Below are 25,813 nucleotides of genomic sequence, written 5' to 3' on the forward strand. Positions count from 1 at the left end.
GCTCAGCTCGACTGCAGTGTGACTCTTTGCAACACAGGACTTAAGTCAGCTGCTAGTCTTCTGGTTATACTCTTAAATAAAAACAAGGTTGTTCTGTTTCAAATCTCTGACGTTTGAAACCAGCAACATATTTCTGACTTTTATTGATTTATCCCAGATAATTGCTGTGTTATCACAGACAGATTGCAGATTACTTGACCACATTCCAGCATAAACTGTGTTATTTCTGTTTCATTGCTATCCTAGGTCATAGTGAGACAACAGCTCACTGCTGACCAGGTCACATTAACATTTTGCCTTACTTTAGTCTGCAGTCAGTTTTCTTTAGTGTGACTGTAACAGTAGTTACACTTTTAAGCAGGAATTTTCATTGTTCTGCACTCCTTGAGGAGTTCACCTGTACCTGTGTGTCCTTTGGCTGCTTGGGCCTGGACAGAGTTATGTTTCTAATGTCTGCTGAGGGTTTTATTTATTATAAATGTTTTATATATCCTTACATGGCATAAATAAAACATTGCTAAAATGCCAACCCAAGTTAACATAGTGACACAGTGCTAAACACAGAATGTAAAATGCCAAACAGCTGTACAGTATCTTCTTTTATTCCTTAGGAATTTGTATGCTGGATTATGTTAAATGCCTGTTATGCTGCTACCTTCTGTGGAGACTGCAGAGCCACTTTGTGCGTGTGCGTTATCTGGAATCTGGATGTGCTGTTAAGAAATCTGTAACAAACATCCGATGCTGTGACAGACAGTGAGGGAAAGCCGGTCCCGTTAACACTGCGTTCACAGATCCCTCAGTGAGTGTGACAAAGGAGAAGCTGTGCTGGGGTTACTCTGCTGCTCAGTGTGAGTTGGGTTAAAAATATCCCCACGGCTCTGCCGTCAGAGCTCTGAAAACAATAAGAAGCCCTTTAAGAAAAAACAGGCATGAATGGAACCGATGGATTGTTAATGAAATCATTCTGTTTGACATGGTGTTCAAGGCACCAAAACGTGAGTAATCACCATGATTAGGAAAGAAAGGGGGACTGACGGAGGCCTGATCCCAGCTTCATCCACCGGTTACTCCATCAATCTGCTGCTCGGCTCCGACCTGCTCTGGCTGCAGCCAGTCACAGCGCGGTGCTCAGGTGGTCACGGCCGGATGGAAATGCCACGCAGGGATCAGAGAGACCAGGCCAGGCCTTAAGGCCCCCAGGCCCCCCAGGCTATCCTCAACCCCTGCCATGCAGGATGACAGATGGCTTCCACAACAACATGCAAGGCTGCAGCAAAATGCCAAACCTCCTTCACAGCCTTTATCAGAGCCGTGTAGGCGATCAGCCAGAGCCCTGAGGTGCTCCGCTTTTTAGGTTAACGCTCAGTGAGGACAGAAGAGTTCAGACAGTAGAAAGCATGTAAACTTACACTCAGCTGCCACTTCATTAGGTCCAGAGAGCTAAAGCCAGAGCAGCCTAAAACAAGAGTCCTGCAGCACTTTGAATTAGGTGGTAATTGTAGAGTTTGTAGGACATTATACTCTCATTTCATTTCCAACAAATTTACTCTGTATCTTTGTGTTTGGAATTCAAAGAGGAAGTTTAAACTTTCCCAAATTGCTTTCAGGGCTGAATATGCAATAAAATGAATCAAAACTTTCTGAAGGAAGACTTACTGCAGGATTCTCAAACAGACAGAATTAGTTTTGTGGGTCTCTGCAGCGGATCATCTGCCTATCCCAACATATCCTCCTTTTCTCACACTGTTTTAAAAGATTTTCAAGATGTCAGTGTGAAACTGAAAAATGATCTCTTTGATTTTGAGCGAATGCTAAAGTTCCAAAACCTGCAGTTCCTCTGAGTCCAGTAGAGGCAACAGTGAGTGAGTGTCCACAGACTCCCATGTTAAAACTTTACAACACAAATAAACATGTTTACAGCCTGATACAAAAACTGTTTGGTCTCTATAGATAATTTCTTTCTTCATAACAACTGTTTAAATTGTATTTAGGCTTAAGCTTTGCATCATTAGGGGCGTGGCCTCTTTGGCTGACAGGTGGATGGTGACACAGGTGGCTGCAGCTGTCTGCTAGGCTTCACCTCAGCCTGAAAGGACCTCTGGACCGTGTTTGAGCATAGAGCCCAGGAACCAGTGGGTATCATGGCTACACGCTTTTTCATATGAAACAGCAGTAAAGAAGCTCAGCGCCTATGCATGTGGGCCCCACTGGTGGTCTAGGCCTCAGGTTAGGAGGTAGCATTATAGTCAACCAGGTTCTTAGACAGAGAGAATTTAACCAGAGACAAAAGACTTAAAGAGCTAACCACTTATTGATATCTAAAGAAGTCCAGTCATTAAATCATGCACGCCCGAAAGATTTGCTAGAAATGTTGTTTTGCAAAAGTCTAGAGCTCTGAAACCCAAACCGCTCGTCACACAAACAGCACAGTGCAGGATTATGCACACGGAGCAGACTGTTGCTGAGCAGAAAGGCTTATTTCTGAGAATGAAACAGAAAACAGAGACTAAAGGCCACTTTACTGCTCTCTCACGCACACACACACACACACACACACACACACACACACACACACACACACTGTAACTAACAGGCTGGTGACATGTGTCACCAATTGGAATTCATTTTTCATGAAATCAGACCCAGTTTTGATGAAATATGTTTTCTGATAAAGATGAGGTGGTTATGAAAAAAGCTTCATTGATCACCGTCATACATGATAATGTATTGGATATGACCTTAAATAATAACTGACATGAGTGCCGTCAGCTGCACTGTGAGCTGCTGTATTTATTGACATATTTAAAATTGTAAAAGCCATTAAGATTCAGAGACAAACATCAGCTATAATCAACACTAATAAACTGTAAAATCTTGAAGCTCTGCAGCTGTTCCTGACCTCTTATGGTAACTGTGAAACTGTCATAGTCAATCACAGGACATCTCGTTATCACTCACATACAGTCAGTGATTCTTTTGTTGTTTCCTCTTTAGAGCATCTCTGTAAACGTAACTTTAACTAACAGACTTGTTCTTGGTGGAGCCTGCCCACTACCGTTTCTGTTTCTACCATTTCTAGGTTCAGTGATGGGGTAGAGGGTGGAGGGTTTGTTGGTCTCAGGATCTCGTGCCTGCCTTTTGTAGATGTGGTGCTTTTGGCTTTGTTGGCTGGTGGATTGTGAAGCGGCTGTAACGAGAAATAACACCTCCATGTCCGAGATCAGTTCTCCAGGTTGGGAATGAGCTTCTGCCCTCTGGGTGAGCAGCACAGAAAAGGGATGGATAATTTGTTTCAGCAGCATTTGCAGTGATGTGTACACTGTACCGATATGAGCTGAGTGTGAAAGCAAAGCAGTTGACTTACTGGTTGAGCTACGACTCTATCTGTGGTCACGAGCTCTGGGTAGTGACCAAAAGAATGAGACTGTTAATACAAACAATGAAGATAAACCTCCTTTAATAGGTGCTCAGAATAGAGCTGGTAGTTCACATTGAACGGAGCAAGCTGACCGGGATGCCTCTTTGGTGAGAAGTTCCAAATAATACCTGGAATACCTTGGCAGACCCAGGACAGTAAGAGACCAGGAGAGTCCATCTTAAAGCTGGATTGGGGATGACTGTGTGTCCTTGAGAAGCCAGAGGAGGTTGTCTTGGAGGAAGTCTCAGCTTTGACTGGATGGTCGTCATTTTTTTGTATTGTCCACATTACTTCATGTGATTTAAGTACAATTAAAGCAGAGAAAGGGATGGTCTTCTTTAATTACCCTGAAAGCTCCCAGATTTTAGATTCTGGAGCCAAAAGTTCCAGAACATATAATCACAAGAAAAACAGATTATTATTTTTGTTCCCAACACAAGAAAATCTTTGCTCTCCCATGTGACCCTGCCCACTGTCCCAAAATAAAATCAAGCTCATTCATCACTGTTTTGACTCTTTGAAAGAGAACTAGTGGAGAGGCTCGAACACAAAGGAGATAATTTTCATTGACGAAACAATGGACAGGCACACGAGAAGATGAGCTTCAGTAACGTAAGGATTTCCTCCGGTTTTCACTCATGCCCAGAATTCCCCAAAATCCCAATGCACTACAATTGCTCAGTCCAGAAATGTATAAAAGATTTAACATTAATGTTTCAGACGATAAAACTAACAAAAAGAAAAAGAAACAGTGTCAGATATGTGTAGGAAAACATCAAAGAAGTGCATCTGGTTCTTCAAAGACATGTCATATTTACATACGTGCTCACAGGAGTCCCTGATTAACAGCTGCAAGCTGACTGTGTGCCATCTGATACGCTGATGAGGAGGATGTCAGTGTGTCAGAGGAACTTATTGATTTGAAGCTTCTGTTGATGAAACAGCTCAGCGGGTTCACAGAGGACCATCGGGGAGAAAGAGGCGTCTGCACGTCTGACCTGCCAGAAACTGCCAGCTGGCCCGATGTGTTGAGTTAATGAGTACCACATGTACCGAGTTTGATTTTTTCCACATTTGAATTGTTTCAAGAAACAGCACTGCAGCCAAACAAGCTTTACTCCGTGTGGAGAACATGCAGCTGATTCGATCACCAGTTTGCACTTTGGAGGTTCAGGTCCATCCAAAAAAGTCACTGAGCTCCATGAGCTGCAGTCTACTGACATCATTTTACATAAAATTGTAAAAATAAGTCACACAGTTTGATAATGAAAGAGTAACAATAAGAGTCACCATCAGTAGCTTAGTGTATCTGCAATAATAAAGCGAACTAACACGACTGGAGACAATGACCTCACTCGGTGGTCCTGTGACACCACTGTGCTTTATGGGCAAACGTCTCCACTTTGGTCTCGTCTGTCCAGAGGGTGTTGCTCAGGAAAGGCTTTGTTCAGGTGCAGCTTTGCAAACCTGGGCTGTGCTGATGTGTTCTCTTTACAGTTTTTTCTGATTGCTTAAGCACATGTTATGTAACTATTGGCTAATTTAGCAAAACTCTACACACAAATAAAACAACCTGTCACCCAATTATCCAAACATTTTAGTTCTCTTGCAAAAGCAAACACAGCTAGATTAACTCTTCACACCTTTGTAAAAATGGTGTTTCCGTATCAAACAGTACACACAAGCCATCATCTACTAAGCACACAATGCGCCAACTGCACACCGATGGTATGAATACAAAACACATCTGGCGTTTGCCTTCCCTGTGCACAAGGTAGGCTATGTCAGTTTGAGCTCATACTTCTGTCATAGATCCATAAGCATGGAGGGATCCAAACTTCAAGTACTGGGCCCTGTTTCAGGAAGCCGGTTTAGAAAACTCAGAGTTAAAAATGATACGCAGGGTTGAGTAACCCCGAACTGTCCAACTCGGAATATTCCGTTTCAGAAAGGCTGATAACAATTAGTTCAGTCAACGCGGAGTTGCTTTAACCCCAAGTGAAGCGCGCGGACGAGGATACATAAAGCCCTGATAAGCGGAGCACAGATTAAGCGAGTCACCATGGAGACGGAGGGAAAGAAGGCGCGGTCAATGTATTTCACAGCGCTTGAGGCCGAAATTCTGATGGCAGCATATGCCGATAACATGCAAATTTCTCAGAAAAAAAGTAACACAGCCTCAGCTGCAAAACAAAGGGAGCATGCATGGCAAAACATAGCCGACAGAGTCAATGCGTGAGTGTTAATATAAACATTGATCTAGGGATTTCCACCCATTTAACACGTTATTTTATCATATGTTATTTTATTTGTTATTTTATACATTTTATTTTGTGATGTGATGTGAGCGCAGGTGCAACCCAACAGGCCCCAAACGTGCCTGGCAGCAAGTAAAAATGAAATATAAAAATATAGTCCAAACAGGTGAGGTGTAATTGTATTATGAGCCATAGTGCTTGGTCTGTTTGTCCGATGTAAATCAATTGCAGTTAGAGGCTACATTAATTTTCTTTCTGTAAGCACTTATTGAAATTATCTGAGCACATTACAAGTACATATTTGCTTACTCTGTATGCTCAAATGTGGCCCGTTATAGCCAACAGAAAAAAAGTGGAGGCCCGAAAAACAGGTGGGGGTCCTCCACCACCACCACTACACAGAGGCTGAGCAGTTGGCCCTCAGCCAAAACAGTGGGCGCCCTGTGGCTGAAGGCATCTCTGCGGGGACATCCTCTGAGTCAATAACCCCGCAAGACACAAGTGCCTACATAAGGGGTAAATTCAAAATAATACATGATGTGCATACATCCTTTCTTCACAGTCACCTTTGCAGTGCTACTCATTCATTTGATAAACTCTTTACCATAATGGATTATTTTGTAGTGAAGTTATTTTCCTACTGATTTTGCCTTCCCTCAGCCTTGGTTGTCTTTGAGAGCATAATGACAATGAAGTGTAAGGTGCTTGGTATGTTTGTTAATTGCCATTTGGTCCCTTGTAAGTTATAAGTGACCTGTATAAACCTCATATTCTATCAGTTGATGGTGATGGTGTACTGCATCTGGTGCAGCCTCCTGTTGAGCCAGACCAACATGCAGTTGTGAGTAATACTCCACAGATTATATGAGTTTACAGTAGAACAGCAATGTTGTTAACTTCTTTACTACAGGAAAATAATGAAGAAACATTGACAGCTGTTACAGAGGAGGAAGCAACAGAGACACTTTATGAGGTTTACATCTTTTAATACTTTGTGTACAGGAAACACAGGCGACCAATAAAGCCAGTTGAACAAAAAATCTGTTTATTCTTCTTTCAACATGTTGAGGTGATGGGTCAAAGGAAATGATTGTGACATATGGTGTCTCTGACTGCGCTTCCATCTTGTATGTCCGTGGGAGGGTCAGGATGTTCATGGTTTGGATCACTGCTGATGTTTGGTTCAGAAGGACAGTGTTCTCCTCTAATTGTGGCAATGTTGTGAAGAATCACACATGCCACAATAATGTCACATGCCCTTTCTGGGGTGACCCTGAGTCTTTGCAGGCACTGGAACCGGGCCTTAAGCATTCCGATAGTCATTTCAACTCTGGCTCTTGTCCTGCAATTAGCCAGATTATATCGCTGCTGTGGGCCCGGTTCAGGGTCAGGGTAAGGGGTAAGCAAATAGGGTAAACATGGATACCCCCTATCACCAAGCAAGTAGCCAGTGAACTCTCCTAAGACAGAAGGATACACTTCAGTTCAAATGTCCCTGAAGCAATTGGTCTTTATATATTTTAAAGTATTCTCAACTCACCATGTCCAAATTTTGTGCTCAGTGTACATTCACGGAATATTTGTGAGTCATGGACAGAGCCTGGCCACTTGGCTTCCACATTTGTGATAATGTTGGCAGCATCACATATGATCTTCACAGTGCAGAGAACACAAATTAGCATCTATTACTATAATGAAATAATTTGTTAGTTTGAAATGCTACAGGGAACTATGTACCTGTACATTAATGCTGTGGAAAGACTTCCTGTTCACATAGTCTCCTTCATTTACTGAAGGAGCAATGATTGGAATGTGAGTGCCATCTGTACAGCCAATCACGCCTGGGAACCGTGAAAATACATGTAAAATTTAAGTAGTAGTTCAAGTATCACCACATCATAAATTAAGTTTTGTTCATCCTGATACCTGCAATTTTGTGGAATCCCTCTTTGATAAATCTTGTGGGTCTATGACCGGGGAACACAAACGAGTACAGGAGACGTTTCAGTGCAACTGTAACATTCCTGACTGCCCGACAGACGGTAGCCTTGGAAACGTGCTCAGCGTCACCAATATTATACAGAAAGCTCCCGTTTGCAAAAAACCGAAGTGCAATACAAATAATATGTACAGAACTGAGAGGATGTCCACGATGTGTCACATGCGTAATATATGGCCTGAGGATGTTATCCAAATAACTTATAGATTGTGCTGAGAAACGGTAACGTTCACACAGAAAATCATCAGGAAATGATAAAATGTCCAAACGCGCTCTGATCACTCTCTCCCGGCGGAGAGCTCTGCGGAGAATTTGGGCTTCACGATCTACTGGCTCTTCAAGGAAGGGGCACGCCATGTCCGACACTTCCTACTGTCAGGTTTCCGACAAAGGGGCGGAGACAGTCAGGGTTAGTTGTAGTAAACCTGCTAGGGGGCAGGTTAGCTTCACGGAGTGTGTCGTCATAGTGACTCACTGAGGCTTCATCTGAACTCGCTTTGTGAAACCGAAAACCCAGAGTTTTCGTTAACTCAGGGTATACTTACTCAGTTTTTCCACTAAACCGGCTTCCTGAAACAGGGCCCTGATGTTTAGTCAAACACATCAAAACAAACACAAGTGTTTATTTCCAAGTATAGGATTATTTGCAATCGCCATAATGACTATATGGGTTACGTGGTCTGCAGTGAACATGCTTCCTCTGCCCCCTCCTCGTCTTCCTCTTGCTCCTCCTTGTCCTTGTCGTCCTCTTCATCCTACTTCTTCACCTCCACGTCCTCTTCCTCGGCCTCCTCTACTTCTCACTCTTTCTGCTCCCACCATTGTACTCCGCACACACAGCTTACCTGTATTATAGTGCTTAGGCTGATTGCAAAGTGAACGAATTATCTAAGAAAGTTTTCACATGTGAAAGTGTGCCAGACAGTTGGCAAATTAGTGTTAATGATAGCCATACATGTGTATACTTTTGCTAGGAGTGTGTTGGAAATTTGGAAATTGAGTGTTGTGCAGTGAATTGTGCCTACAGTCTTGCAAAGTGTGTGTTACAAAATTGCAAACTGAGTGCAAAGCAGTTTTTGTGCTTTTAGTTTTGCACACTCAGTGAGTGGTTTTGCTATACGTCTGACTAGTTTTAGAAATTGTGCTACAGGAATCACAGTTAGGGTTTAGGCATTCGGTAAAAACTGTAAGAGAAGCCATACTCATGCTGCCTTTAACCTGCTAGCTGAAGCCTGTAGAGGCTTAGGTTTTTTTGCAGTGAGCATTGCACCGTTTGACTTTGGGGGGAATTTGCTGGGACGTTTGATCTGAGCACTCCAGACCAGCTTACAGAAACTTCTGCTTTTAAACAGGTGATCACACTTGCTGATGATCAGTTAATCACTCCATCTGATTATCAGTAAACCTGCCATGGGCCCACTGACCTATTTAGAGACTATACACTGAGTTTGGTTGCACAATAAAAGGAGAAAGTTCACAACTGGAGCACATATCACTAATAATAAAGAAATCTGAGACCAGCTGTTTTTGTAACTCAGCTGTTTCAAAGCAGAGAGCCTGTGTTTGGCTCTCAGAGCTCGTTTTAAAGACTTTTAAAATTCAATCTTTGGGCATATCCGTCATTGGTATTTCACACATGACATGATCAATGAAAAGCAGCCAACTCATTTTTCCTGTTCACAAACAGGAAAAACACCAGCGTTTAAAAACTCCATATCCATTACAGATCCTGACTGTTCGCTTGCCCACCTGCCTCCATTCAAAATCAATCCAAGACGTGAAACTTTAGACAAACTATAACCACTAAACCCAGAGAGGAGAAGAGTGACTCGAGCTTTCAGGGCTCAGATGAACTTTTCCTACCTCGTAGAAATAAGCTGAGCGGGCTGCTGAAAAGTTTCTGATCCACAGTTTTAGTCAGAGAGGTTGATCGTGGTCTAAAGGCTTTGACAGACAGCTGTTTGTTGGAGGATTATGCTTCACTGCAAGTGAGGATGAGCACTCTTTGAAGTGGCAGCTGGAGTAAAATTAAAGAAAACTCAAGGCTTAGGCACGACAGTCCTAACACTAATACTCAAGAGAGGCTGGAAAAGCTTTTAACATGCAAAACACCTGGTGCACGTTTCAGAGAAAGGTCTCCCGAGTTCAACTCTATAAACCAGGAGGAAATAATGGACTGGAGACTGTGCCCTCGCTCTTGGAATCAGTTCTTTATTAGTTTTTTTCTAATTGGGCACCAACATCTACACATCTGAATGTATATCTGGTGGTGGTTTTATTAGTCCGCTGCAGTAGGGCCATTTAAAGATGCTGATGACGAATCACAAAGATCTCACAGCAGGTTGTGAAGTTGTCCTGAACGCTTTTTGTCACATGAACTTCACGTTTTTTTCTTCACAGTTGTTTATTGTTTCTGAACGTGATTTTTTTGAGTCATTCAACCTCATGTCATACACTCTTTTTACACACCATTTACTTCCATCCATCCATCCTCTTCTGCTTAAGTAACTTTAAAAGCGCTCCTGCAGCCGCTGCTCAACTGGCAGAAACATGACTGTGCTCAAGGGATAGTGATAGTGGGGACATTTTCTCCATGGCAGAGGGGCTTTCTCATAGTCTCATCATCAGTGGAAAGTTCTCCAAGCATCTTGAATCCAAAGGTGTTTCATTTCAGGTGAAAACTGAGAACCTGACTGTGGTGTCCTCAGTGCTCTCTACAAATCTGGAAATAAAGCTGCTATTGAAAAGTTCATATTTTGGTAGGGATGACTTCTAACAGGAAGCAAAGTCCGGGTGTGTCAGAGGACGTGAAGAAACCACCGTCTGCTTTTACAGGGAAAGAACAGCAGAGCAGTGTTTGCACAGCGAGCGCTCTCCTGCTTATTTATGCTCATTATGTTTTTTCCATCTGAGCGTGACCGCAGCTCTGCTCTCTTCCTGCCAAATCAGCGTCCCGGTCGCAGTTGGCAGCGCTCCTCAGGCTGCGGCCCAACATACACAGAGCACCTGTCAGCTGTGGCAGGACAGCATGGGCCTGTTTTTACCTGCAAGAGACACGTGGAGGCTTCAGAGGGGCCTGCACTGATCTACAACAAGACTCAGACCTGTACCTGCACCTCGGTCAGCTGTGACTCATAAAACAAACAACGCACAGCAAATGAAACGTTTTGATGTTTGCAGGAAAGAGTGCTGAAAGTCTGAGTAAAATGAGCTGGCTAGAGCTGTTTTTATGCCTTACATCATCGGCCTTATAACGACAGGTCACTGCTGCACAACACAATTAAGAAAATGGAAGGATGACAATTTTAAGCTACAGCAGAGACAGAAGTAAGCCCTGTTTTTCTAACTGCAATTTACAGAAGTCCTCTGAACAGGCCACGTTCAGGCAGCGATAAAGTCAGGTACAAGGACATGCTCACTAAATGAGAGTGTTTATTTAAACATGGCTTTGCGCAACATGCAGAGCATGGGTTCCAGTTTTTCTCAAGAACCATAGAAACAGCACGCCTGAGAGACTGAAGACAGAAACAAGGAAACCTGTATAACAACACAGTCTGTGCACTCACCCTATTGGTTCCCTTTTGGCAAGTATCTGTCTGCCTATGGATTCATCTCTGATTTCCTTCCAAATGAGTGAATGAATTATCCAAACAGCCGTGTTTCCCGGAAGAGCCGAGCCTGAAGAACCACAAGGATGCTTGCATACTGCGACCTCCTTCGGGAGTGTTAACGGGTTGTGCTACACCAAACATCGTCTCTTGTCAGCACCTGTGCTTCTTTTTAGGTTTTTCTTCCCTAGAATTGAAGTTGCAGAATTGTAGTTTTGACACTTTGCAACAGAAATGAAGCACACAGCACTGGTGTTGTTTCCATCGACTATCACATAGCTTTAAGGGGCTGTGGGAACCCAGGCACTCCTCCCTGTCTCCCTCTCCTCCCAACAGGGGCTCAAACTGATGTTTTCAATTCTTAGACTGGAGTAGATTGACTTTAGAGCCCCAGGAAGATAAAAACTGCACGTTTCCAATTGCCAATAAAATTAAGCTTCAGGGTTTGGTGACTTTTCCCCCAAATATATTTGCTGTAAGTTATATTTCTGCTACACGTTTCACAGTGTTTGAGCTTCAGTAACGGCTCAGCACAGTGGGTGTCTCTGACTCCACCCAGCAGAGCCCTAAACTGAAAAAATACACAGAGGGGGGTGTCCAAATTCATGGGCTGCATCCTCCTGAGGACGCATTTGTAGGCCAATTACGTCACAGTAACGCGACAAAGGCTGTCCAAATTCAGCTCCTCTGAATGCAGCCAACAAATGCGTCCTCCTTTTCCCTGAATTTGAAGGATGGGTCGGGTGTATCTGTTATGTGACGGCTGTGTGCAGGCAGGAGAAGGACCCAAAGTGCAGACTCCAGAGACAGAAAGTAACTCAAAAGGGTAACAAAACTACAAATACAAAATACACCTACGCAGACAAACCACACAGCAAGATAACAGTAGATCACAACAATGACAAACTGAAACACAGGGCTTAAATACATAGAGGGAGCAATCAGGGAATGGACAACAGGAGGGAAACCCAGCTGGGGCAAATCAGAACTGACGAGACAAGGAAGCGGCATTACAACAGAGGGAACAGAGACGTGGGACCAGGGCAGACACAGACACTGACTGGACACGGGGATATAGCGGACAGGGGAGACAGTAACTAAGGATTACACAGAGACAAACCATAAGACATGACTCTAACAAAAACCCAAAGACTAGAAATTATAAATAATATAATAAACTCAAAAACCCTGGGTCAACGACCCAGGCATCCTAACAGTATCCTTCGTGGCCTACCATATCCCAGAATTCATAGCACGGCCCAGCCAATTCCAGTTTTCAACAATAGCGGCCGCTACTAAGTTGTTAATATTACTCTTATTACTCTTTCTGGGTCACAAAATAAACTTTTGACATATTTTCAGGCTGTGTAAACTTCAAATATCTGCTCAGTTTATCAAGATATCACATATTTTCAAAAGTGCTTCGACGTTTTCGGAGACGCCTGTTACCCACCAGCTTGATAGCTAGCCGGGAGCTCGAGGGTCACTGGAGCCGCAGAGAACGGCTAACTATAATATATAAGTCACTTAGATAATGTAAAAATGTTATTGTTTGGCTGTTTCAGTGTTTTATTTGTTCATGATTAAATCGGTTTGGCTGAGATTAAAGTTATTAGATTAGATTAGATAAAATAAAACTTTATTAATCCCCTGGGTGGGTTCCTCCTTGGTTTTCACACGGCAAACATCAAACAGAAGTGTGAGATGGTCGAGAATTTACTTGTTATATTTTAGATAGCAAAGAGCAGACGGCTGAGTTTATTAAACTCCACAGAGACAGCGGTGAAGCAAATCTGAAGGCTAGACCGTCCAATTCCACAGCCGTTTACTTCCGACCTACCCGACCTTCTGAGGACCCGGCCCACATAGGCCGCGAAGGCCGGGTCCTCAGGAGGATGCAGCCCATGAATTTGGACACGACCTTACCTCTGCCTCCACACAGCTTAAACAGGAAGCTTGCCATGATTGGCTCATTGTTTTCCTTGTTTCAGATGCTGATTGGCTGTTTGGTGTGGAGGTGGGACAGCTGGCATCATCTCAGGTTTTCTTTCAGGATTCCTCACAGCTCCTCTCTCTTTTACCTTTATTTCTTCAGATTTTCTGTCCTTCACAAACAGAAGGTTTGAATAGAAGGATGTGACTCTTTATGACATCACACACATTATTAGAAACTTTGGTTGTGTTTAATATGAATGTTAGCACTGAACATGAAAAACATGACAAGAAACGGCAGAATAAGCCCATTTCAAGTTTCTGGCCCTGAGTGAGGTGATGAGAAATCTTAAAAGCTGTGAAAACCAAACAATGCAGGTGTAAGAAACTCCAGCACGTGCTCAGGTTTGCACAAATGAACACCTTCCCCTGGAAACACAGTAAAACTAAAAATAGCCTCGGCATTTTCCCATCAGGAGCCAAAGCAGAATCTGAGCTCTGAGAACACAAACATAGCCCCTGATCAAAGATGACCATCTCCATTGATTTCCAGCATCTTTTATTAAATTAGTGCCCTGAGATAAGAATGTGCCTGGCTGTAGCTCAGGAGGTAGCGCAGGTCACGTACTGATTGGAAGGTTGGTGGTTCGAGCCCTGCCTCCTCCAGTCTGCATGTCAAGTATCCTTGGGCAAGATACTGACCGCAAGTCTCCAATGCATGCATCGGATTGTGAATGTGTGTGAATGTCGTTAGAAAAACACTCAGTTTAGAGTCAGTGCTTGTGAGATTGGGTGAATGTGGCATGTTGTATACAGCGCTTTGAGTACTTCTATATGAGAATCAGTCCATTTACCATTACCGGCAGAGTGTGGTCATAGCCTCAGCCTCTACATGGTTATTTACCGTGAAAAGGCTTTTCCACTAACATGGTGCCAAACAGAGAATGACTGATTCCCTCAGAGTTCAGGAGCAGCTGCCTGGTGTAGTCAGACTCACACACTGGGCATCTGCAGGTAGGAAGTGTAACTTCTGCAGTTGTTTTGTTCTTCATTTTGTGATGCAGTTTTAGAACTTGTTGGTTCCACTTTTGTTTTTGTTTTTGCTGAATAGACCGGTCTCTGAGACTTGGGCCCTAAAACTCAGAGTGAAAAACGATACTCAGGGTTGAGTAACCCCGAACTGTCCAACTCGGAATATTCGGTTTCAGAAAGGCTGATAACAATTAGTTCAGTCGACGCGGAGTTGCTTTAACCCCAAGTTAAGCACGCGCACGAGGATACATAAAGCCCTGATTAGTGGAGCACAGATTAAGCGAGTCACCATGGAGACGGAGGGAAAGAAGGCGCGGTCAATGTATCTTACAGCGCTTGAGGCCGAAATTCTGATGGCAGTATATGCAGATAACATGCAAATTTTGCGGAAAAAAAGTAACACAGCCTCAGCTGCAAAAGAAAGGGAGCATGCATGGCAAAACATAGCCGACAGAGTCAATGCGTGAGTGTTAATTTAAACATTGATCTAGGGATTTCCACCCATTTAACACGTTATTTTATTATATTTTATTTTATTTTTTATTTTATACATTTGATTTTGTGATGGAACACACACTCCTCAGCCTCCCTGGGAAAGTCTATGCCAGGGTGCTGGAAAGGAGAGTTCGTCCGTTAGTTGAACCTCGGATACAGGAGGAACAATGCGGTTTTCGTCCTGGTCGCGGAACACTGGACCAGCTCTTTATCCTCTCCAGGATACTTGAGGGTGCATGGGAGTTTGCCCAACCAGTCTACATGTGTTTTGTGGACTTGGAGAAGGCATTCGACCGTGTCCCTCGGGGTGTCCTGTGGGAGGTGTTGCGGGAATATGGGGTGTCTGGCCCATTGCTACGGGCCATTCGATCCCTATACAACCGTTGCAAGAGCTTGGTTCGCATTGCCGGCAATAAGTCGGACTCGTTCCCGGTGGGTGATGGGCTCCGCCAGGGCTGCCCTTTGTCTCCGGTTCTGTTCATAATTTTTATGGACAGGATTTCTAGGCGCAGCCAAGTGGCGGAGGGCTTTCGCTTTGGTGGCCTCAGAATCTCATCTCTGATTTTTGCAGATGATGTGGTTCTGTTGGCTTCATCGGGTGAGGGCCTCCAGCTCGCACTGGAACGGTTCGCAGCCGAGTGTGAAGCAGCGGGAATGAGGATCAGCACCTCCAAATCTGAGGCCATGGTTCTCAGCCGGAAAAGGGTGGAGTGCCCACTCCGGGTCGGGGATGAGTTCCTGCCCCAAGTGGAGGAGTTCAAGTATCTCGGGGTCTTGTTCGCGAGTGATGGGAGAAGGGAGCCGGAGATCGACAGACGGATTGGGGCTGCAGCTGCAGTAATGCAGACGCTGCACCGGTCCGTCGTGGTGAAGAGGGAGCTGAGTGTAAAAGCGAAGCTCTCAATTTACCGGTCGATCTACGTCCCTACCCTCACCTATGGCCACGAGCTGTGGGTAGTGACCGAAAGAACGAGATCGCGGATACAAGCGGCAGAAATGAGCTTCCTCCGAAGGGTGGCTGGCCTCTCCCTTAGAGATAGGGTGAGAAGTTCGGCCATCCGGGAGGGGCTCAGAGTAGAGCAGCTGCTGCTCCACATCGAAAGGAGCCAGCTGAGGTGGTTCGGGCATCTGACAAGGATGCCCCCTGGGCGCCTCCTGGGTGAGGTGTTCCAGGCATGTCCCACCGGGAGGAGGCCCCGGGGCAGACCCAGGACACGCTGGAGAGATTATATCTCTCGGCTGGCCTGGGAACGCCTTGGTATTCCCCCGGATAAGCTGGAGGAGGTGGCTGGGGAGAGGGAGGTCTGGGCCTCTTTGCTTAGGCTGCTGCCCCCGCGACCCGGCCCCGGACAAAGCGGATGAAGATGGATGGATGGATGGATTTTGTGATGGTATTTGAGCGCAGGTGCAACCCAACAGGCCCCAAACGTTCCTGGCAGCAAGTAAAAATGAAATATAAAAATATAGTCCAAACAGGTAAGGTGTAATTGTATTATGAGCCATAGTGCTTGGTCTGTTTGTCCGATGTAAATCAATTGCAGTTAGAGGCTACATTAATTTTCTTTCTGTAAGCACTTATTGAAATTATCTGAGCACATTACAAGTACATATTTGCTTAGTCTGTATGCTCATATGCGACCCGTTATAGCCAACAGAAAAAAAGCGGAGGCCCGAAAAACAGGTGGGGGTCCTCCACCACCACCACTCACAGAGGCTGAGCAGTTGGCTTCCACATTTGTGATAATGTTGGCAGCATCACATATGATCTTCACAGTGCAGAGAACACAAATTAGCATCCATTACTATAATGAAATAATTTGTTAGTTTGAAATGCTACAGGGAACTATGTACCTGTACATTGATGCTGTGGAAAGACTTCCTGTTCACATAGTCTCCTTCATTTACTGAAGGAGCAATGATTGGAATGTGAGTGCCATCTGTACAGCCAATCACGCCTGGGAACCGTGGGAATAAATGTAAAATTTAAGTAGTAGTTCAAATATCACCACATCATGAATTAAGTTTTGTTCATCCTGCTACCTGCAATTTTGTGGAATCCCTCTTTGATAAATCTTGTGGGTCTATGACCGGGGAACACCACAAACGAGTACAGGAGACGTTTCAGTGCAACTGTAACATTCCTGACTGCCCGACAGACGGTAGCCTTGGAAACGTGCTCAGCGTCACCAATATTATACAGAAAGCTCCCGTTTGCAAAAAACCGAAGTGCAATACAAATAATATGTAGAGAACTGGGACAATGTCCGCGATGTGTCACATGAGCAATATTAGGCCTGAGGATGTTATTCAAATAAATTATAGATTGTGCTGAAAAACGGTAACGTTCACACAGAAAATCATCAGGAAATGATAAAATGTCCGAACGCGCTCTAATCACTCTCTCCCGGCGGAGAGCTCTGCGGAGAATTTGGGCTTCAACATCTACTGGCTCTTCAAGGAAGGGACACGCCATGTCTGACACTTCCTACAGTCAGGTTTCTGACAAAGAGGCGGAGAAGGTCAGGGTTAGTTGAAGTAAACCTGCTAGGGGGCAGGTTAGCTTCACGGAGTGTGTCGTCATAGTAACTCACTCAGAATTAATCTAAACTCGCTTTGTGAAACCGAAAACCCAGAGTTTTCGTTAACTCAGGGTATACTTACTCAGAGTTTGCACTAAACCGGCTTTCTGAAACAGGGCCCTGGCTTGATCCCTCTAGCTTCATACCACATCCGGAACAGTGTCTAGTCTGATTGAGGGCTTTTATTTTGAAAATCTTCAGGGTTCTCTCTCCCATTGCTGTTTCTGACTTCCTGTCCTCACCATCTGCAGCTTGATGTGGTGTTGTTCAGCAGTAGAGATCGGTGGCTTTAACAGCTTTGTTTCTTCTCACCATAAAAACACAGCTGTAACTCTGCTGATTACTATGTTTCAGCTGTGATGACAGAAACATATGAAAGATATGAAGATTTTTCTCTTTCTCTTAGTCATTAGCAAATTCAAGCAGTTCTGTAAAATCAGCTTTTTGATGCAGCAAACAAGCTGAAAATAGTTTGTTCCTCACTGCTTCTTCACCTTTGAAGAATTAATTACACTGTGACTAATTACTCAGTGTCGTCTGCTCCTGAGCGGATCCTCCAGAGGCCTGAGGAGTCTGCACAAACCGAATCCACATGCAAGTTTCAACATGGAGAGTTTCAAAGAGCTTTGAGAGCATGAAGAGAAAGTGAAGGCTAAGCCAGTGAGAGTTCGTATTTAACCTGATTTACTCACTGCCATGAATAATTTAATCTTGACTAGTGAACGTATCAACTCACCTGGCATCAATCTGGTTCTTGAACATCTTTAATTTTTTGTTGTGCTGTTTGATTATGTGTAAAAACAGCTGACAAGAGCCACAGACTTAAATATTTCCTTATTGTAGGCTCTGCAGGGAGCAGGTCGATCATGCTGATACAAACTCTGTTTTATAACATTTAAAATAAAGTTTCCTCAGAAACGTGGCGTCCACACCGCTCTGGATCTGTGCTTTAAAATCAGATCATTAATAAATCAAGCATGTTTGCAAAAGCTGAGCAGGTTTCATGTTCAAAGCTTTTTATCTGCAGCACAGAGCAGCTGATGATTGCAGTGATTAGCGTCACTTCCTTCATGTTCATCCAGATTTCCAGCAGCAGTTTACAGTGAAACGTGGAAATGGAGCCGCTGACGTTGGTTTTCCTGGAAACCCATCTGAACGTGTTTGAGTTTGGATGAGCAAAGCAGCTGTTTGCCATCATTTGAACTTCTTTATTAATTAATACCATCAGTGCAGTGCTAATCCCATGCATCATCACGTCTGCGTGAAATCACCCCCCCCCCCCCAAAACCTCTCAGGAAAGCTGTGTGAAAATGACTTTCTGTGTTCAGTCTGCACTTTGGCTAAACTTGACCCCCCCAAACCTCCACCTGGTAATATAAAGGGCACAACCTCAGCGAGCGCCCATTTTCCTGTTACATAACATCCTGCAGCTGCGCCGAGCTCACAGAGTTTTATAGAGAAAACATCTGTGTGGAAGAACTGGCACAGACATCGCTGACTTTTTACCTGTTTTAGCTCCTAGTTTGGGTCAGATGGTAAATATTTTCTGTTGAGGTCACGTCATCGTTTCCTGCAGCAGCTTCCATCTAATCGGCGCTTCTGTTTTTATACTCAACATTATTTAATATGCAGCTCAGAAATGAACCAAAACTAATACATAAGTACATAAATATGATTCTGTATTTTCTATACATTTTGTTTCTACAGTTATATATTCAGTTTATCTTTTTTCACTTTGCATTTACTTGTTTTTCTAGATTTTTATTTGTGTTTATTACACGTTATTTATTTCTGTAATTCTACACGGATTTATTGAATGATTCTATTTTCATTAATTTATTTATTTCTATAAACCAAAGTCTAAATTTAGTTGACATTATTTCTATTTTTATTTATTATTTAGTTAATTTCTACATCTATTTTTGGCTGTTTGGCAGTGGTTGTTACTAAAGTGAAAAAACCGCTTGTTGATCAGGATGATGGACTCCTGTAAATGAAGCTGTGAAAATAATATATATCCAATAATAGTTTAATTCTTAGGAACAAAGTGATTTCATTTTCAGTGCCTGTCTTAGAAATGTGGAAAACTTTGTTTTGTCATTTTGACGTTTATTTTGTTCATCACTGGAAACTTCTTAGAAGGAGAGCAGGAGGAATGTTCAGATGTTCACAATGAAATGTGATGTGTGGAGCAACAAACCAGTGAAATGATTGGCAGACTGATTTGACTTGTGTGATGTATAATGTATAAAGCATTAATATAAACCATGCAGTTACTGACCCACACATACTGAGGCAGAGATAACTACGTGATATACTGGAGCTCACTGTTGGCACTTCACTTGTTGGCCAGGTGTAATCAGGTTTGTGTCTGTGACTATTAACTGCTGATGGACCTGGTATAAATGCTGTATTTTGTAGTTGAGGTGATTTGAATTCATTGTGCTCACACAAGATGAACCTGGAGGATTTTTTCCCATTACAGCAGGCAGTGGAAAAGATCAGTTCATTGTCAACGTGGAACTTTTTTCAGGCCATGTTTCCTTCACGGGTCCAGCTCAAGGATAAAAATAGACACTCTCGCCAATAAAAACGACGCTGCTGCCAAGCATCGCCGCCTCCCACCAGCAGAAGTCCTCGGCACCTGCTCGACCCAACAGTTTGTGAGAGTTCAGAGATCTGCTCCCCCCAGTCGGTGCTTGAACACGAAGGAGGGGCAGATTGCAATGTGTTGTTTATGTTCCTTCAACGAGGCCAACGAGACGTCTGACTCTCTGCATCAGCAAGTTTTCTCCCAGCATTATGGTCCTCAATTAGACAAACCAGGATGTTGGGAGTTTGTGCTGGTCCCAGCGAGAGTCAAGAGATTTTGGTTTTTAATCCAGCAACCTGTGCTCTTAATCACCTCTGCACCATTCTCACTGCTTATTTAATATGAAGCGTGTTTAGGGACAAACACGTAAAAATAGGATGTAAACGTGCTGGACTTTAGAATAAGTGTCATGTTTTTTCATTATGCATTTCATAGATTTCTCACTCATCTTCATTTTACTGTAAAAACAGACACGTTGACAGTACTGTGGAAAACTTTGAGCCACCCTTCATTGCTTATGAATTATATTTTGCTTCCAAGGAGCCGGGCTGTCTTTAAAACTGTTTACAGTGCTGTAGAACAACAGTTCTCCAGATCTGTGAAGCTCTTTCAAAGTTCTTCTTTGGACATTGGCTGCTTTTCCACTCATGTTCAGTCCAGTCCTCGTGCCGGACCATTTTCACTCACTCAGCTCACGAATGAACCGGTGCTGTGTCTGCACGCAACAGACAACCGAGCAAAGACTTCAAAGGACATCTTCTCTAAGTTGTCCTGAGCAGACGCCTGTCCCACATGCTGTTAAGAGCCTGAAAGTTTACCCAGCATGCACTTAGATTTTCTCCAGTGAATTATCAATAATCTGCTGCAGTTTATTCAAAATACAATAGATCCATCAAACTGATGATCAGAGACCATGAAGAACAACAGATTCAGTTTTCAGGTAAAAAGTGGGTAAAAAACTGATCTTATTGCAGTTTTTTAGCAAAGCTTAAATATGTTTTTCAGCCCTGAAAATGTCATGGGGATCTCTGCTGGACCGATGAAGTTGTGAGGCTCCAACATGCTGGAAAAATAATTAAAATGTGCCAAATTTGGACTAAATGAGCCAAACCTTCATCTTCCTGAGAGAAGGGCGAGCTGAGATGAGCATACCTGTGACGGGGGAGGTGGAGAGGATAATCTGTGACATTTTGAGCTGAAGGCAGTACGCTGACCCAGAAACACCAAACGAGCCTCATCAGCCCAAACGAGGAGAGTGAGGAGATGAAGACGGACAAGCAGAAACACGAGTGAACTTCTGACCTGCAGAGAAAACACGGCGCCGACTCATGACTCAGCAGACCCGAGCTTGGCTGCACTTCTGCCTGCCTAAAAATGACAGAAAGATTTTTACTGTTTTTGTAGATATGATCCACTGGAGTTACTGAGTGGACGTGGTCTAACAGCAGGCACTTGTTTAGTGGTGCAGAGATAAAACGAACAAACAGCTTTCGGTGAGGACGGTAAACGTCTGTTGTCTGATTTCGAGGGCCTGAATCAGCAAACGGGGGCGTGGCAGTGTGTAATTTTTAGGCTGCGCAGGAGTGAATAAATGTGTATTTAATTGATGTAAACTTGTTAATGAACATTTATACTATTTTAAAAAAGTAATTTTTTAAAAATTAGATGTATTTTTAATGTTCTTCCTACCTTTAAAGACTTTTAGAGTATTTGGGGTAAATGATCGTAATGTGCTGAGGTTTAATAAGTAATCGAGGGCACAGAACTGATGAAGAATCAACATTAGAGTTTAATATGAGGCTTTAATGGCTGCTGTGGTTTTACTGGATGAAAATATGGCCCAAGTGGGAGAACCTCATCTCGGTTCCATTCTGCAGGTCATGTGTTGGTGGGAGCTGTGAGGCTGTTTGGGTGAAATAGCTTCACTGAGATTTACAAAGCAATTATAAGGTCGGTGCTTGTTTTAGATGCACTAGCGCTGGGGCTGGAGGCTGCAAATGTCAGCTCCAAGCTTTGATCAGCACTCAAATACCTTGTTAACTAGTGGATGGAGACTCGATACATTCATTCATTTGACCCCTAAGGATGAATTTGTGGATGTGGGATTGATGATGGGCGTATATTTCCAGGGCTGATGACCACTTAAATCTGCATCTAACATATTTGGTTTTCAGTCACTTCTCTTTTAGTGAGTGCCAGTCTGAGCTTTTAGAAAAACTCTTTCACATAAATAAAAATTTGGTTTTTATACAAGAGAAAAGTTGTGTTTTCTGTAGCTCAAATAACAGTTTTCACATGCCAAACTGGAAAAATGTTTTTACCATGAACACAGTTCCTAAAGCTTCACATGGTGGTGTAATGTTATAAAGTGCGAGGAGCTGATTGTTGTGGAGCAGCAGTCAGCTGAGGTCGGCTGCTCTCTCTGCTTGACACTTCCTGACAAAGAGAACGGTCCTTTTGTGAAAAATTCAGGATGATAGAAATGAACTGAGGTTAGCACAAAGACACCTAAACACTGGCCACAAAATCTGAATTATCTTAGATGAACTTTGACTGAGCAATGTCATCTTTAAGAGAGATACCACCAGAGTTCCAGGATGGCGAAAACTTAGCTTCAGGACCTCCTCTCATCCTTTCCTGTGAGTCCACATTGATACACTGCAAATTCAGGCGCGGCGAATTGTTGCAGTGCACGAGTGTTTGCCACAGGCAGCATGGTGGAACAGTGGTTAGCACTGTTGCCTCACAAAGAGAAGGTCCAGGTTTTGAATCCAGCAATTGGGCGGGGCCTATGTGTATGGGTATTCTGGCTCCTCCCACAGTACAAAGACATGCAATTAGTGGGGTCAGGTCCACAGGTGTAGGTGTGAATATGCTGATCACAGAAGTGTTAACACTGAAACTCATCCACACCAGGAGGACTTTTATATCAGAGCATTATCATTCTCGACGCGTAACATACCGACCATTTGTCACACCCCAACACGTCTCATAGTGAAGCAAAAGGTACCCTTCCACGTTCTTATTAAACGCTCTGGGTTCTCAATTGACTTCAATGTAAACCCGCTTGCAGCGGTAAGAGACCTTAGAGATGAGGCTTTAGCCATTCAGACCAACACAAACACATGAAAGTATCACTGATAATTCAACAATAAAATAGCTTTTGTTGTGGGCATCAAATAGTGTTTTCCAAAGTGATTCAGGATCTGAACAGAACGGATTTAACAAACATAATGCGTTCTTAGGTTTATTTTCATTTCACATGTAAAACATTTATGGATTCGTTCCAACTCATTCCCAACGTGTAAAATACCGACGATTTGCCACAATCATTAATATTGTGACAAATCGATGCTGGGATGAGAACGTGTTGATAATTTAATGCCCATTCAGATACCACCTTAAGACTCTGCACTCTGAGCTCAGGGGGATCTTCTATGAATGGTGACATCATTTTTCAGAGCACTGACTGGTCGTAAGTGTTGTTCTTGTGCACCTCGATCCTTCCTCCTGAATATGACTTGCTCTGCAGCGTGTTTTTGAGGCCTCAGTAAGCTTTCAAATGCTGAGATTTAGCTGCTCCGTGATTCAGGAAAGTTTGAGCTTGTTTGTACTGGAGCTGGATAATCAGATATTTTCCACCTGTCTTAATGTTTAAGACTTTAATGCTGATGTTTCAGTTTGGTGTATTTCTGCCTGCTGGTCAGAGTTCAGTGGACCATCAGATGCTAATCAACGTTGTGTAAGCATAAATACTTAAAGAATCCTGATATTAGAGGCACTTATTACTCATCTTAGGGGGATTTGAGTTTGGTGCTAATTACTTCCAGCTGTACTGTATAAGTGGGCCTCTAGAATTACCTCGAGAGCTTCTTCCCTCCTCCAGTATTTATTCCTGAAACCTCAAAGAAAGCAGTAAAGGCAGAGAGGGAGTGCTTCCCCGTGCAGAGCAGCTTTGCTCTCTCTGCTTTGAAGAGGATTCAGAAATCTGTGAGGATTTCTCAACCAGAATGTGTTGGAGTAAGACTCACCTTCTCCAAAACACGATCACAAAGACACTGTGCAGAGAGCAGGAAAGGATCAGTGTGTGCATGCATGCTGTGGAAACCTTTATTTAACCACACTGTGTCTAATGGGACATTTTCATGCTTCAGTTTTGCTGCAGTAAGCGGACATTTGTCACAATGGGGCTCATGTTAAGGACAAAGAGGGCAAACCACAGATTATGTCTGCACTGCAGTCCAAATCAAGACAGAAGAAAATAAGAATTAATCAGTGCGCGTGTTTGACAGGAAGATGGTGGGAAGCCGAGCAGACACCTACAAACAGAAGCTGCCAGGGGAGAGAGTCTCTTGACAGATGCTTTTATTATTTAGCTGCCATTTAGAGCAGGTGAGCTGGATTTTGCCAACATACATGGTGTTGTGAGGTTTCTGAGGGGGAACATTCAGTGAAAACACACTTCTGTTTTTTTAGAGGTCACATCATTTTTTTTTACCACATCTGTGAAGGATCCATTATGACACACAGGAACAGATCCAACAAGCCTCACAATGGGAAGTATCCAGAATGGGGCATCCAGAGAGCAATCGAAATGAAGGAGGAGCACTGAAATATGTCCAGATGTTTAGAAGAAGCTGACCTTCAAGAAATCAGAGTTTAATCAGCTTTCTGTGGTTGAAGTCACAGAAAGCGAGTGCAGCTCATAAGCAATGGACTACAGACAAGAGTGAAAATACAAGGAATTAATTTTTATCCATCCGTCAGTTTTTCTAAAGATCCCCTCTCCTCTCCTCTCCCTCACCACCTCCTTCAGCTCTTTGGGGTACTGAGGTGTTCCCAATCCAACTTAAAGACATAATCTCTTCATCGTGTCCTGGTTCTGCCTCCTAGGGAGTCCCCTATCACCAAAACACCTCCCTGACGGGGGCATCCCAGTCAGAAATGATCATGTGTCCTCATCCAGCACATTCATGTCCTGCATGGATATTTCAGTGTAGTTGCTTTAGGACATGAACAAACAAGGTCAAAACAAAAGTTCCTCTAACACTTTTCATACTGTAAGCAACCCCAAAAATCAGCAGAATTTGGTGATGGTGGAGAGGAAGAACTCTCTCTTAACAGGAAAGGACCTCCAAAGGAACCAAGATGGAAGAAGCACAGACTGTGGAAAATTAAAGATGTGTGAACAAGAAAAGCAGACAATTTCACCTGGATTTTACAGGTGAAAATCCAGGCTGGGCGTCCCTGATGTGCAGAGACAAATGGCATCACGTGGCAAGAAGATGACACTGAAGCCACGAGAACATGTGAGATGATCCACAGCAGGAGGTCAGTTTTAATCTGCCTCTGAAAAGTTTGGATTCCTCGGTGTGAAAAAATCCTGATCCTTGGCTTCACATCCACTCGGACATCTGAGTTGGCCACTCTTTTAAATATTTAGTGTCTGGGACAGTGTGAGCACACTCAATGAGTTTTTAATTCAACATGAATTGTGCTAATAAAAAGCCAGAGTAGAATTTCAAGTGAATACTTTTCAGGACATGAGTGACAAAATAATGGACAAAGATCAGCAGGATGTCACAGACGGAGCTTTAACCAGGAAACTGCTATCAGTCAACAAGCAAATGACCATCAAGTCATTTTATGATTCTGCAGTACAAAGACGTACCAGTCTGTACCTCGGTGATCAGCAGAGGAGTTAATCATAAACTAAATAATCTGATTATTTTTGCATGCAAAGGTTAGCAAATATTCCCCTGAACACTAAAATGACTAACAGCCTTCTGTTAGGTGCATTTTTATGTCCAGTTCCGTGTTTGTCTGAGCAAATTCCTTTACAATCTTCCATAAAATGTGAACATTACTCATCACTCCTCTGCTCGGAGAAAAGACG

At 43.4% G+C, this 25,813-nt stretch overlaps 1 long non-coding RNA gene across 1 annotated transcript; it reads right to left on the reverse strand.

Annotated features, from left to right (window-relative positions):
- Positions 1-6,079: 6,079 nt before the first annotated feature.
- LOC308399509 lies at positions 6,080-7,496 on the reverse strand. The gene is made up of 3 exons (XR_013972188.1): positions 7,417-7,496; positions 7,220-7,331; positions 6,080-7,139 (listed from the first exon to the last, which is right to left on the reverse strand). It is a non-coding gene; the product is annotated as an uncharacterized lncRNA (long non-coding RNA).
- Positions 7,497-25,813: the final 18,317 nt, after the last annotated feature.

The sequence above is a fragment of the Rhamphochromis sp. 'chilingali' genome (assembly GCF_963969265.1).
Source record: "Rhamphochromis sp. 'chilingali' genome assembly, chromosome: 7".
Lineage (NCBI taxonomy): Eukaryota > Metazoa > Chordata > Actinopteri > Cichliformes > Cichlidae > Rhamphochromis > Rhamphochromis sp. 'chilingali'.